The sequence below is a fragment of the Notothenia rossii genome (genome assembly GCF_949606895.1).
Source record: "Notothenia rossii genome assembly, chromosome: 5".
NCBI lineage: Eukaryota > Metazoa > Chordata > Actinopteri > Perciformes > Nototheniidae > Notothenia > Notothenia rossii.
This window is the reverse complement of record NC_136903.1, coordinates 69,713,570-69,727,678: the sequence shown is the minus strand read 5'-3', so window position 1 is coordinate 69,727,678 and position 14,109 is coordinate 69,713,570. Positions and strand designations below refer to the sequence as shown.

General features: G+C 40.0%; 1 protein-coding gene across 3 annotated transcripts in view; it reads left to right on the top strand.

Annotated features, from left to right (window-relative positions):
- The window catches only part of LOC307041007 (neurexophilin-4-like), a 150,002-nt gene that overhangs the window by 91,587 nt on the left and 44,306 nt on the right, over positions 1–14,109 (top strand). The window lies entirely within an intron of this gene.

Genomic DNA, 14,109 nt, shown 5'->3' with positions numbered 1-14,109 from the left:
AGTTTCCCTTTTTCTTTGTTAACCGTTTCACATCATGACTTAACAGTTTCAGATGATTATAGAACAATATCAGTCTTTACACACCATAACAATTGAAGTTTTAAAGTTTCTCTTTCTTTCCCTCTTATATTGCAGTCCCTCACTCACTTTTTTTTAATTCAGTGCGAAAATTGAGCTTGAGCTTCTCCTCCCAGGAGTTTAAATCTGGGCTGAAATGGCGTCAAGGACATTCTCATACACACATGCAGGTGCTCATTGGTGAGCCTCGGTTAGTCTGCCCTCGAACGATATTTAGTTTTAATTTTGATCCTGGTGGACTGATCTGAGACTGCTTATTTTTTGTGACCTCATTTCTGAGTTGAGAGGGAATGTTTGGTCAAACACTTTGTGTTTTCTCTCATAGTGGCGTTTTGGCACTTTTAATGAGCGCCACCGTCTCTGAACAAATGAGACACACTGGTTCTGTGCTCTCAGTGGGCAGGATGAACATGAATGAGTCCACTCAGGGTTAAAAGCTCTGTTCTCACTTTCCACTTTCCTCTTCTTGGAGAGCGCCATATATAATTATTTGTCTCTCCCTGTCTGCCGCTAACACGCCTGTTCACTCTCCTCTCCGTCTTCTCTCCCTGTATCGCTAATTATTCTCTTCACTCACTTTCCTCTCTGCCGCGCTCTCATCTCTTCTTCTGTGTTTCTCTCCCTGTATCGCTCACTCGTCTCTCAGGAGGGGCGACCCTGTAGGCAGCGGTTAAAATTGAATCGCCCCGAAGAACCGAAGTCACAGGCCAACAGCATGAACAGCATCCAACCCCCAGTCCAAGTTTTATTTTTTTAGTCAAGTAAAAGTCCCACATATTATTTCAGCACACCAGGTAAACATTGAAAATACAGGCAAAGAGAAATCCATCCTTCTGTGATGGCTGAGGCTTCTGTTAAAGGTCATGGTAGCAGACTTTTTTTTAATTACCGGTAATAGTTGTTAGAAATTCAATGCACAAAGGATTTTAATACAACAATGGGATTATAGTAAATAAAAGACTAATAATTATGTAGTACAGCCAATAAACGAGTAGGTTGGGTCTAATAAAAATGTCTTAATAAGTCAGATTTCATATGACATTTCAGCAAATCAAAGTTCTTTAAAGGACAAATAACCACGTTTTCCTAGTTTCCATATGGGTTGTAAAATAGGCCTCTCAAGTGTAAATATACTAATTATTCAAGGCATAATTCATACTTGAACTATGTACATTCAAAATACTATGAATAGGAGTCTGTGTTTCATGTGAGCATATGTCACCTTGACTTACTGTATAAGTCACAGTGAGTTATCTCACAGACACAGTTTTATTTGGAAATGTTTTACCATCAGGCATTTTCATGAGCATGTGCTTAGTTCTGACGGTTTCACATTAATGGTGCTGAGATACTCTACACCAGGGGTGTCAAACTAAAATACACAGTGGGCCAAAATAAAAAAAATCGGTACTAGTCGAGGGCTGGACTGTTTCAATGTTTATTGCAAACGTATTGAAATTAACTTATTACACATATTAAACCTGGAACTAACAAAGCTTAAATTATTGCCTCTAAAAACAACATTAAACATTAAATAATCAGTTGCATTCATTTCTTATGGCTCTATCTGCAGCTTTTCCTCAGTCATTTCTTATGATTACATTTTTCCACAGGCCAACAGCTTAAAAAAAACTATTTCCCTCAAAGAAAAAAAACAAACATGCCCTGTTGTCGCAAGAAAAAAAGTGCAAAAGGAAACATCCATTGAAACTCAGTTTGCTGCTCTGTGATGCTAGTTCAAGCAGATACTTGGCATCTCATCTTGGGTGCAAGTTCATCAATGTTTGGGGTCAGGCTCTGAGCTGAGGAAATCCTCAGGATTGAGTGAAGGTGCGCATGCAACATACCGGCGGTATCTAATAGTAATTAGAAATTATCCTGCGGGCCGAAATGAAATCCACCACCGGTCCGCGGGCCAATTGAGTTTGAGATGTGTGCTCTACACTGTCAAACAGGAAGGCCCGGCTGCATTAACACATTTCATCCCAAAACGTGTGTATTTTGGTCACCCCCTTTCCACCTCATGAAACACCCTCACATATCTCACAATGATTATGCCACAGTTTTAATAGCCAGCTCTCTCCTGTGTTGAAAACACAACTTTAAATATGGGACTTTTGTGACAAAGAAACAAAGTAATCACTATTAAACTGCCATACTTCATTTATTTGCTTTAAAAACAATTTGTTATACCTGTACCTGTTAGCAGACTCTGTACCTCACTTTCTGACAGTGCACCTCTCTTGTTAGTGTACTATTTCTGAGAGTGTTTTTAGAGAGGTGCATTGAGCACAAGGGACACATTGGTGTGCTTTATGTTGCACCTGCACATCTCTATTCTCACATATTTTTTACTTTCCTTCAATTTAACAACATATGTGTCTACTCTCACGTCTTCTTCAACCTCTTCTCTCACTTTTCTCTCTCTCTCTCTCTCTTTTACACTTGCGGGCCCTTCACTTTCTGAGATTTCAGGTAATTCACTTTAGAGGGTCTCATTCTGTCAAAAAGAATATTAACATTGAGTATACCTGCAATGTTAGGAATAAAGCAGTCAAAAGGTAGTTAATAATCTACAGCCATATTAAAAAGCTGCATTGTTCGTAACATAACTCTTCTGTCAGACTAGCTCTGACACACGTGCCTCTGTAACACCACAGAATTTGACACTCATAAACAAGATAACAAATGTGCTTTAACAGGCAGCCAACCTTTATGTTATGTTATCTATGTTATAAGGTTTTCCAGGCTTACAAAACAAGTTAGATGTTGTATGTTCTTAAGTAAAGGATTAGGAAATGTTACCTTTCTCTAAAGCCATAAAAGGTATAATCTCTTAGAGAATGACTGTTTCACTGTTATTGATTCTACCAGATCCCCCCCCCCCCCAAAAGGATTTACTCAGCTCTCTTAACAAAACAACACCAGGTGGGAGACTGTCAAAAGTCTGTGAATCCACACACAAAACCAAATGTACCAAAAAAAAATGTGCCTCCCGAGAACCTCAATATATAAACTTTTAACATACTGTAGAGTTTAAAGCTACAAATAAAAGTTGAGTAATGCAAATAATGCAGTTGCAGAACTCCATTTTCAACCTCACCTTCTAAAATGAAATAATATTCCTCAGTAATGAGATTCAGAATGTGACACAGATTGACAGTAAGGATGGCAAACACCCTTTTATTTTACGGCTGTTTATGACCATGATTTACTCATGTAACATACCTCCTACTGAACATTTGCCTAGAATTCTGCAACTGAAAATCCTCTCAAATGTTGAAAAAAGTTGCTGCTAATTCTCCTTACTCTCATTTGAAATTGCATCATGGCTCCCTACTTTGTTTCTCCTCCATTATCTCAATTTCTTACCACCATATATAACTGTATATACCTCCTGCTGCATATTAGCCTGCTCTCTTCGCTGCTACACATCCTGTCATTCTGATCCCTCTTAAACGTGTCAGACTCTGGATCGGCTCCCCAAGGAAAACCAATGCCACCAATCTGAAAACTGAGCATCATGCCTGAATAGCAGGTGATGTGGACGGAGGGAGAGGGCAAGACGAGAGCGGCTCAAGTGAGGGCGGGTGCGAGAACACCGTGACATACCATAACTTTGGAAATATGATTGCTGGCAGATGATTGTTTTAAAGGGAATGCCTCTTAACAAGCTCCCAGGGTGCCAAGTAAAGGGGAACCCGGCTCTGTGCTGATGGGAAGGCACCAAGGAGCTCATTAGGAGCCACAGCCCTGCTAACCTGCCGTCTCCGGTCCACACATGCTCCATCCATATCTCACACACAAGCATAGGACCTGAGAATTGCATCCCACTTATAGCATGCATGCTAATGAACCATGTGTATGCAGCAGGGAAGTGTTTGGGTTGTTGGTAGGTTGGTGGTGTTTCTCTTTGTGTAATTGCTTACTGTGTAGCAAAGCCATACTGTTTGTTGTGAGCGCCAAACGCATTAGCATTGTGAGCGAGCTTCCATCTCAGGTCCATCATTCATGATACATTCATGGTATACAGCCTCATGGTAACTAAACTATGGACACTGTTTCAGGTGGACTGTAGCTATCAGCTTTAAAAAAGAAAATTTGTTTAATTCACGGCTGCAGATATCCTTTTTTCTGTCATTAGTCTGTCTGTATGTTGTACAGTTCATGGTGTAACATATCTCTTCCCCAGTCACAGAACCACTCTTGGCCTACAAACACATTTAATTGCTTGTGCCGTATGATATAAAGGGTTCAAAGCCTTTGATATAAATAGCAAAGAGAAATGCACTGGAACATCGTTAGATGCATTTTCAGTCGCAAATGTGCAGTGGGTGTATTTTTTCCAACAATGCAACAGGCAGCTAAGGGCCCTTTTATACAGAAGTTGTTATCATGGACCTTTCAACCAGTACTCTGTCATTCAGAGGTCACAGCTGCTATTTGAAGCTGTTGATTAGTTACCAGAAGAAATTTATTAACTATTGCGTCATGAACTCACTTTCCTTCGTATTATTATTGGCGGTGGGTTGTTGTGATGCTGACCGTTGAGCGGTCCGACCAAGCAAGGAGGCAGAGGCAGAGAGTTCCAATATAACCCGGTGTGGGCATTTATTAAATCATGGGCACATAATTCACAGCCTCAATATGACTGTTACCCGTGCACACAGTTACCAGCAACAAGGATCTCACACACACACCAACAGGAAAACAGAACCTATACACACAGGACTACTCAAACCAACAAGACACAGGTGAAGGGGGAGGAGACAACACAGGGCACCAGGTGAACACAATCAGCAGCAGCAACAGACAAGACGGGAGGGGGAACACTTTTCAAACTAAAACACCAACGAAGCTATACAATCCGTAACGGAGGCCGAGATCTATGGCCCCAAAGATCACCTCCGTTACAGTGGTCAATAATCCATATAAATGTTGGTTATAATAAAAGATGTTGGTTACTGTTGTAATAAAAAAAAACTAGAGAATTAGCCATCATTTGGAGGGGATTTTTATTGTACCAGAGAATGGTGCTTTCATTCTTACATAAAGCTCCAGCCAGGTGTTTGGCTTAGAAAAGAAAATATTTCTCTCTTTTCACAGAAATTCCCTGGAAGCTAAACCAGCATATAAACAAACAGCAAAACATTTTTTTGGAAAAGGCTTTAAACAAACAATTTTACAACACAATAATGATGTTCATCAATCTGGAGATGTAATCATGTTGTTTTTGAGCCATGTGCATTTAAAAGGACAACAACTTGGTACATATCATGTTAAATAATCTCTATATTTTAAGGTTATACAGTATAGTACAGTGTATGTGTATGAATGTAAAACTCTGAAGAATGTGACATCAGTTTAACCCCACTAAAGTGAACTGAAATGCCCTAACCTCTGCAGTATATAAGTAGTAGATTGAGATTGTGGGAAAAAAGTAATCCAATCTCTTTCCTCCCTGTTTAAAGAGTAATAATGAGCGCCAGGTTGGCACCTAGACCTGCTTCTAGGTGGCAACCTAGAGGGGGTTCACACTAATCAGCCCGGTGTGAAGGTATTAGCCTTGCCTGTCTTCTTGGACTGCCTCATTAAACACCTCACCAACCATAACTTTACCTGAAGTCCCTGAACCTGACCCTCTCCTTTAGGATTTCCATGATGTTATCGGCTCCCTGGGCATTATTCACAACTCTTGAGTCCCAAGAAATTGGTGCCTAGAATGTACAGATCTAGATACAGAATCCAAATGTAATGACATGTTCACACTAGGTGACATCCGCCTGAGAATAGGCAGACTTGTCAGACGTAGGGTGTCATCTGTGAACATTATACAGAAAAAGGCTAGCAATCTTTTCTCCTTATTACAGAATGACATATAACACAACATGTTTCCAATAGGAGCCTAGAGTATTCCTCCGCGCAGAACCTGTAAACATAGCGGAAGAGGGATGTTGATGCTGTTAGGTGAAAAATCATTTTTCTTTCTTTTAGAATGGAGTCAACACAATGGCAAACATGCTCCTGTACAAGGCAAAGAAAGAGGGAACTTTCCACCTCTTGTAAAATTGTACGATCTAAGAGGAACAGGAACTAGTGTAATCCTTGCCCCCCATCCCACCCCTCGTGGCTGCTGTGGGTATCAGAGTATTTGCTCTAACAGCACGGCGGATCAGGAGTCAAGTGGCTGGATTCATTTGTTGGAGTGCTCAGAGTGAGGAGTGCCACAGAGAGAGGAGGAGGGGGAATCAGTGTTTAAAGATAAAGAGAAAGGCAAGCCGTAGGAGGTGAGAGGTAGATAAGCCCGGAGAGAAAAGAGACAGACGGACAGAAAGAGAGCAGGAGCAACACGGGTAGAGAGAGGACTAGAGAGAGGACGAGAGTGAGGGGAGGAGAGGCTTCAGTTCCCGGCGATCGCAGACAGACACTCTTCCCCAGAGACTTCTTATCTACAGGGGGCATCTTTGACTTGATAATCCTACTCCTCGTCACTTTTACCACCCTGATCTCCCCCCCCCCCCCCCCCCACACACACACACACACACACACACACACACACACAGACACACACAGACACACACACACACACACACACACACACACACACACACACACACACACACACACACACACACACACACACACACCGCCACCTCTACACCCCTGCCCAGGGCCCAGGGGAGTGAAGAGCTACCTGTCACTGTGCCTATACCTGCAGGCAGCTTGTGGGGCAGGAGGGTGGGGGGTTGTCACTGTGCCCGACTTAGAAGTCACCTTTCGGGGATATGAATCTTAATAAGGTGGGGATGATGAGGAGGGGGGGGGCTAGAGGAGCTGGGAGCAGATGCATGCTGCTGCTGTTACAGTTTGTGTGTGTGCTTAAGTGTGTGCATGTGTCTGACAATGTGTGTGTTTGTGTGCGTGTGTGTAGGTGTGTGTGACAGATGGGGAGTTGCAGAGTGCTGACAGGCCCTCTATGCTTCCTGGGTGCCAGATTATTTTTGGTAATTTATAACCATTGTTGCTTAAAGGGGCTTTTATCTTCAGCGGTTACTGCCATAACAACACTCCAGCAAGCCATGCAACTGGCTCCAGTAAAGACTACGTCTCCGGTTATTTGTGTTTCTATGCTTTCTCAGTTTTGTGCATTGGTGTGGGGCTGTGTTTGTATTTGTATGTGGTGCAGCACTGAGGGTAGAGGTGCTCTCACTCATAGATATTAGTCTTTCTGAGAAGGTGTGCAGATAAACAGACAAGCAGATATACTATTCTGTTTGTGAACCTAGAATGTAAAGACCAAATAACAGAACCGCCTGAATTTATGAAAAATTGCTTGGTTTGTGATCACTGTTGCTTATTGTACATGAATGTTCAGTATCACTCGCTCATTCTTCAACTGGTTTTGCTACAAGCTACATCAATTCCTGTTGAGTGCGGTTTTTCAAATTGTAATGGTTGATTCTTTGTCAGACATGTCTCTCACTGAATTGTGATGTTTGTCCTATGATGTGATCTGGCGACTTCAAAGCTCTGCCTGATAATAATAATACGTTTATTTTTGATATTGGCTTAAAAAACTCAGATTAGAATTTAGATATTTAATAGGGATATCACTGTTAAGGAATTCACATAGTTCAAGTGATTGGTCGAATACTGCCTGCTTTTAGTTTTTTTGTCTTTGATTGCTGTTGCTGGGGGGCTTGTTTAGTTGCAGCGCTGTAGTAGCAGTGAAATGGAACAGAGAAACCCTCTATAGACAACAAAACACTGTGTTTGTTGAAAATCCTGCTTGCTTTACGTTGCAGTAAATAGACATTTTAGCTGTAATACCATTCCCCTCCTGTTGTAGCAAGAAAGAAAAGGCACAGCAAGCAGCTGTTCTACGTGCCCCCCTACATTGGCCTTATACTGTTAAGTAGTTTTGATCCCCAAAATGCTGTCCCTCAAATTGGAAAGTGCCACTGAGTATGGTGCAGAACACAAAAGATGGCAGCGTCATTAAAGCCATTATTTTGATCAGAAATGCATTTAAGTTTCTACTTATTTTTGCAGGAATAAAAGCAAATATGTGGCAACAGACACTCAGGTCACTGTGTCATTGGAGTGAAAGTTTTATATTTGGCCAAAACACAACATTCACCTGAAACTGTACAAATCAAATACAGGATCTGGAGAAAAGGGAGTGGATGGCTGAGTCAGACAGGGGAATGAGATTATGTTTGATCAAAGTGGCTTTTAGATGTATCTATTTATGATGTTTTGTCTACAGCCTCAATGTGACTTGATGGATGATGTGCATGTTGTCAGATGAGTTTGATGTTGTACATCATCTGATGCATTTTGGACACATCAGCGATGTAACCTGAGGTCACACAGTGCTTAGGGTCTTTCAGCATTAACACACTCAGCCATGCCTCCAGGCCAGAATCGATCAGTTACCAGCTTCTATCAGAGACTTATCTGTAAGCCTTGCATCAGTCTTCATCATTCATGGCCTTCCTGAGGTATTTTATATTATCCAGGATGGTTTCAGTGAGTACAGTAGGTAAATAATCTAGGGAAAAATAAGGGAGATTAAAAAAAGATTCTGCTGCTAACCTTTGTATCTTCATGTCAGAAAGGTTTTTTTATTACATCAGAGCGGCATAAAGAAATTACATAAGATGATAAGATTTTCAAAAGTTGTAGTCACAGATAAATGTACTGCATGGATATCTCTCACTTAGGCATATTTAAACACAAGGGTAGCCAATTTATCTTTAGAAGCATTATTTGTAACTTTTTTGGGGGGGGGGGGGCGTGGCTTTGGAAGCCAGCTTAAAGTAAGGCTTGGATTTCTTAGTTGGGATACTTTCAAATATAGTTTACTCTTACTGGTTTGTCCAAGTAACATACCCCAGCTTTAGGAGGACTGAATGCCACATTCAGACCAACTTAAGCTCGATGTTAAAGTGCAGCCTTCTCTTTCATTTCACTTAACCAGTCCTGTGATGTGTCAGGACTGCAATCTGAGGGAGTACAGCAAAGAAACACATCCTTTCTTGGCAAAAAACCTTTGTTGGACTGTGACTTAACACAACTTTACCTGGCATTTACTTTGCTAGAAAGCTGTGTTACCATTGTTCTATTGTTTAACAAAAGATGAATTGAGAGTTTTAAAGTCCTACTTCAGAGAATAAAGTAAGCTGAGCTTTTTAAAACTCTCAGTAATGCAGTTCTTGAGAATCAGTGTTTCCCTAGTGGAAGCTGCCTGCAGCAGCTACAAGCTAAAAGCTAATGTATGCCTAGCATGTTTCCGATAATTTATGATCCAAAACCTAAAATTCCGTATTTATTTAGAATCATTTAATTCATCTGATTTTTGAACCAACAGACAGACATTGCCAGGATTTGTCCTGATCTACGATGATAGGATGGCTGCAAATCTCACTCGAGACAATTCTCATTCTTTGCATCGGACCAACTTCACAAAGGAGCCTTCCACATGGTGATAATGTCAAAATAATTCCAGACGCATATTTGTCCTGTCCTGTTCTGACAGACAGACGTAATCAAATCCAATTATACCACTTCCCCATTTGCTCCCTATTAGTGCTCATCTCCCATTCTCCTCTCAAATTCCCTTCCTGCAACAAAACATTTTGAATGACAATGGCATAGTCCTAACACCCGCAACAGGCACGGTGCTCGTGCTCTTCTCCTGTGTCTCTCCTTTCCACACATACTCTTTCTGAAATCGATAGAAAGGAAAACAAAATTACAGGTTTTCATATCACTGCTGTGATAACCCTGAGACTACACAGGGAAATGACTATTTCCACACACAAAAGGCTCCAATTACTGCCAGGTGACCCCTTGTCATTGTGTTCCTTAACCCCCGAGTTAGACACCCCAGGATCGCCGCTTCAGTGTATGTGTTAGCACACACCCCTCTCTCTCTCTCTCTCTCTCTCTCTCTCTCTACTCCTCTCTCTCTCTCTCTCTCTCTCTCTCTCTCTCTCTCTCTCTTCTCTCTCTCTCTCTCTCATTCTGTGTGCCAGAGCCCCCCATGTAATACCAAGGAATCTGTCATTCATACCGACTCTTATTTCCTCACTATATTTGTTGTCGTATTGCGATGACTGCACAGCCTTCTATTTTTAGCATTAAATTCCAGTTTTTTTTAAATGCCCAAAGGCATGGCTAATTATATTTTCCCTTTTTTTCCATCATGGCCTGCTTGCAATTACTTATATTTATCCAAATATTTCATGATAAAGACTATACTCTGTATACTTAGGGTGGCAATTTGAGTGGTTTCCCAGCTCTGCAATTCTGTCTCATGCTGCGTTATGATTGGAGTGTATGGACTGTCTTACTGACTGTGTATGTTATGCATTCTACCAAAGAGAAAATGCTTTTTTTGGTGGAATAAAAAAAAAAACATTTAAAACTTTTTATGCTCGTGGTTAAATTGGATTGCTTTTAGATATATATATAATATATATATATATATATAAAAAGCTTGAATGCAAACAAAAATCATAAAAGACAGAAACAAATGGACCAATTGTCCAAATCACATGTGATCTGTTTTGAGATGCATTCTGGCCAGATGATTAAGAAGATGAAATGTGTCTTTCTCTTTAAGAAATCTTTACTACTATCAAAAACAACTACATTTGTACGCCCTCTGGAAATAACCTCTAAAGGGTCTGTCACCTGTATAAAGGCAACTGAAAAGGCGCTAATATTAGGACACTGATATAGCCATTGTTCTTCCCATCTCATTACAGTAACATAAAAAGGTAGTATTCAGTGACATCCATAAGCCATGCTAACACTGTCGGCACTGGAGTGCAGTAGGTCCCTACCCTTGATAGTCAGGCTTCTTTTATACAAACATCTTGATTTTATTCAGATATGTTACAACATACAATCCCACCTCAAACCTCACCTGTTAAGACGAGCCCATTGACTATAGTGTTAACCTCCCTGTCTGCATCATCTAAATGCTACTGTATTTGTCTCCCTTCTACGTGTCTGCTTTTAAAATGTGTCTTTAATGTTTGCCCTGCTTGTGATTTATCATGTTTTGCTGTTTTTATCAGTTTGAGTATTTCTTTTATGCATTGAGAGGGGACCTTGGGTGTCCTGAAAGGCGTCTCTAAAATACGATAATATTATATAGAAATAAAATATAATATGATTGTAATATTATAATGCCTGATCATGTAATACACCTGTGCCTTGTGTTGCAGTGATGGTTAGCAAAGTATGACGCTGAGTTATAATTTAACCTAGGCTGTATTTTATCGACAGTGCTTTGAATCCCCAGAACCCCTTTCCTTTTTTTTTAATAGTTGTTGTCCCTCTTTCTGCTCCTCCTCCTTGTTTTCCAACTCTAGCACCATCTCTCCCATTCTTCCTCCCCAACCCCTTCCTATTATTCCTCATTTACTGATTCTCCTGTTTCCTCTTGCTGCTGCATCCTCCTCCATACTCGCATTGTTGTCCTCCTCATTTATCCTTCTTTACCACCTCCACCTCCGCCTACATCTGCTTTTCTCTTAATCCAAAAGACCATTAATAGTAAAGTGCTTTGATGCTGCCTAATGCTTAAAATATATGTAGACTTCTAGATGCACTTAGACTTGACGGTTATTTATTTCCTTGAATGATACATACTGCTTTTCATTTTACTTGAAGATGATAAACAGAAGCAGCCTTTAAGTGTGCAGTTTTGAAAATGATAAAAACTTTTTTGCCTGACAGTTGGGGAGGAGGAAGAGGAATAATGATGTGAGGATGATATCTGTGAAAGTAGATGCACTCGGCTCTCGCTCAGAGCATGTTCATTCATTTACTATAACCATGCGGCGACAGAGTGACTCGAACAGGAGCATTGCTGCTAAGTGGAACAGAGAAGGGGAGCAGCTGGGCGAAATTCACCTGCCACTTCCAATGTGTATCAGAAATTGCATTCACACCAGCTACCCCACTCCGACAGTGGTGGAACATTTTTTAGGGGAAATGGGAGGACAGAGTGTGCTGTGGCGATACAAATCAGAGACAGTAGATTGAATGGCGGGCAGTGATGGAAATGGGAAATGGTCACATTCTTTGGGACCTGCTGTGTTTGAGAGACAAGTTTTCATGGTCGACTGAAGATGAAGCAACGGGTGTAACACGCTGATTTACAGCAGCTGCAAGAGTGGTAGGAACCAAAAGAGAAACTTACTCTGAAGGACTTTGACCGCCCCTGTGAAGTAACTGAGGAGAAATTAAGTGTGATAAGTTTTTCCATCTGAAAGAAAGTCTGTCTCAATACGTTTATCACAACTCTGTAAAATTGTGTCTATATATTTAATTGCTTCATATTTTAAAGGAAATGTCTTATCTACCTGAAAGTCAAGGAGAGTCTGTACCATATCCAAGTTGTATTTAGGTGATCAATGAGGATGTTGCACATAAAAGCAAAGGACTTTGACACCGGATCTGGGGTTTGTATCCTGTGTGGAGTTTAAACAAATTGTGTTTGAAGGTTTAAACACATTTTTGGTCAATTTCAGTTAGTAACTTTATTGAAAAATAACTTTTCTTCATATTTTTCACGACCTGTTAATCATGTTCCTTGGCCTCCCAGCAGTGCTCCGTATGGCATTTGCAAAAATATCCCCACCCATGGAAGAAACAACCAATCAGGGCAGAGGAGTCTCTAGTGTCTCTTGCTGCTCGTGAACTCAGATTAATCTGTCCAGCTTTTCAGTGCTGTTAAAAAATTATCAAGATATTTGTGGCTGTATTGACTTTTCTAACCTTAAATATTCTCAGAAACATTTTCACAGTGTCACCATGATGGCTAGCTCCAAAGACTTTTTCATTTGACAAAATGAACTGAAATACGTTTGTGTAAACATTTTAGGTGAGGTATAGGCAATGTGGCAGAGGAACATAAATGTTGTCCTGTTGGCAAGAACTATAAGGGTGTATACATATACACACGGAAACACCGGTAAAGGCTACTAGCACTGGTTGGCTATAGAGCAGACATTGTAGGTAAGATTTCGCCATTGAATGCTTGCATGCTTTTCATGACTTTTTCACTACATGTGCTATGAAAATGTTATTTAATAAAGTCAAATACAATTGGCTGTCATTACAGTATGTCTGCTCAAAACACATTTGTTGTTGAAGATTATTTGGAAATAAATCATAACTGTTATTTATTTTTGAAATAATTATCTGTTATATTCTGAACTTACCTTTAGAATCTTAATGTGATATTTACCTGCAAAACTTGTGCCACTTACAGTGTAGTTTGTTTACACAAGTGGATCTTAGTAGCTCAGACTCTCCTTACCCTTTAACTGCCGGACCAAGAAAAAAGCTATGGAATCAGTAGTAATCATAGTAGTAGTAATCATCATATACAGTACAGTATTTGTATGCATCAAACTCAAATAAAACACAAACTCAAATACATTGGTTTCTTTATGGAAAATGAGCAATATATACAACCAGATATATTCATAAAAGATAATAAATTATAATTGTAAAAAAAAAAAAATGGAAAAAAGTCATGTAAAGTGTTTTTCATGATAAATAAAATACTTTCTCATCTTACTGTATATGCTGAATTGGCCTAACAGGAAACCACTGGCCTAACAGCACATGTCCATATCCTGTGTTGGCCTAACTTGCTCATCTGTGTGCAATTTTGGGCTGAATGCCATTCATGAAAGGTGCTATATAAATTATTATCACTCTTTCACTCTTAGACTCATAAGGCAGTACTAGATTTGGTAATATTACCATGAATCTAGCCATTTATTTACCATATTTTATTGGAAAAACATCTCTGAAACTCTGAAAAAGTCATATTGCTAACTTACCATAAAAGGCCAATTCGACCGATTGGTTGAGCATATTTTCAAAAAAAATAATTACACCCTTGTTAAAAACTTTTTTTTGTGCATCAAGTTATCTAATTATGTTCAGTCAGTGACACTAAAATATGTAAAAAAAAAAAGGATGTGTTTACCTTACAAA